Genomic DNA, 1,398 nt, shown 5'->3' with positions numbered 1-1,398 from the left:
TTAGTACGCAGGTATTTGGCCCCAAAGGTTTGGCACATAGCGAAGTCTTGTTAAAGAGGAAGTGTGGGGTGGGAGGCACTTTCATTGCCCTCAGACTTGACTGCCCTCTTGCCTTGCCAGCACCCAGCTTTGTGTCAGAGGGACTCCAGAGCTAAGATAATATTTGCAGAGCAGGCCTCAGGCGCCTGGTGTCACGGTACAGAGACCGTACGATGCAAGCCGTCGTTGCACGCAGCCCCGAAGTAGCGAGAAGCCGAAGGCAGGGTGGGGGCACCTTAAGGCAGTGGTTTTCAACCTTTTTTGTCCCAGGACCCATTTGTAAACAGTCATGGCCAGTCTCCACCCAGTGCCCCTCACGCCCAGTCCCGCAGTGCGCACCACCCACTGCCCCAGCACGTGGAAAGGGAAAAAGCCCACCAGGGAAAAGCCACAGTTCCCCACGTTTTTCTCCTTTAAAAATGGATCAACAAACTTTAAAAATGGATTCTCCTTTAAAGTGCGTTCGTGTCCTTTCAGAGTCTCTCGAGACCCATTTTCAGGATGCAGCCCCTGGGTGGAGAAACGCCGCCTGAAGGGACAAACTGCTTCAGAGCGACATGTTTAGGGGTGTAGGTTGTAGCCCTGCTGGTCTATGGACAGAAGCAGCCGAGGATCTTTCGGGAAATCTGGTATCCCTTATTAGACCAACTCGAATAGCTGGAAAAAGTCTTCCTTGCAAGTTTTCAGGCACAAACGCCCTTCATCGGGCAGAGGAAGCATCTGCAGATGGTCCGTGCCATGAACGCGGTGTGCCCTCGGAGGCTGCGGGCAGCACGGCAAGCTCCCGCCGGTGGTGGCGGCACTGTTGGCGGCGGGGGCGGGGCAGCAGCGAGCAGTGAGCTCCCGCCAACGGCCACGGCACTGTTGGCGGTGGGAGGAAGGGGGGTGGCAAGCACCCACAGATGCCACCAGCAGCATCGGCACCATCCAGCGGCGATCACTGACTGTCCGTAGACGCCGCTGGCGGTGCCAACGGCAAGGAGCGGGAGTGGCAACTGCCGACCACCCACAGGCGCCACCCGTGCCTTTTCGCAGGGGGTGCACCGCCACGCTCAGGCGACACAGCACCCCCTTGCACCCCCGCTGTGCTCTTCCCGGATGCTAGGAAGAGTTTTTGCACCGCTTGGAGCGGGGTTAATCAAATATCCAGGATTTCCCCAAAGAGCCTCGTCTGCCGGCAGCGACGCGAGCCCTTCCAAGCAACAACCTGCTTCCTAAGCGAGCTGCAACCGGCCGGGGGTGGGGCCAGGGGGTGGCGCCCACAGCCCCGCCTCACTCCCGCCCGCTCCCGGGAGCACTGCCGGGCCCTGGTGCAGCGCGGGGCGGAGGCAGGCAGCTGGGTCCCCGCCCCGGCCCCGG

Source organism: Gavialis gangeticus, unplaced genomic scaffold, assembly GCF_001723915.1.
Source record: "Gavialis gangeticus isolate Ggan-Ray unplaced genomic scaffold, GavGan_comp1, whole genome shotgun sequence".
In the NCBI taxonomy this organism is placed as follows: domain Eukaryota; kingdom Metazoa; phylum Chordata; order Crocodylia; family Gavialidae; genus Gavialis; species Gavialis gangeticus.
Note: the sequence above shows the minus strand (reverse complement) of the source record.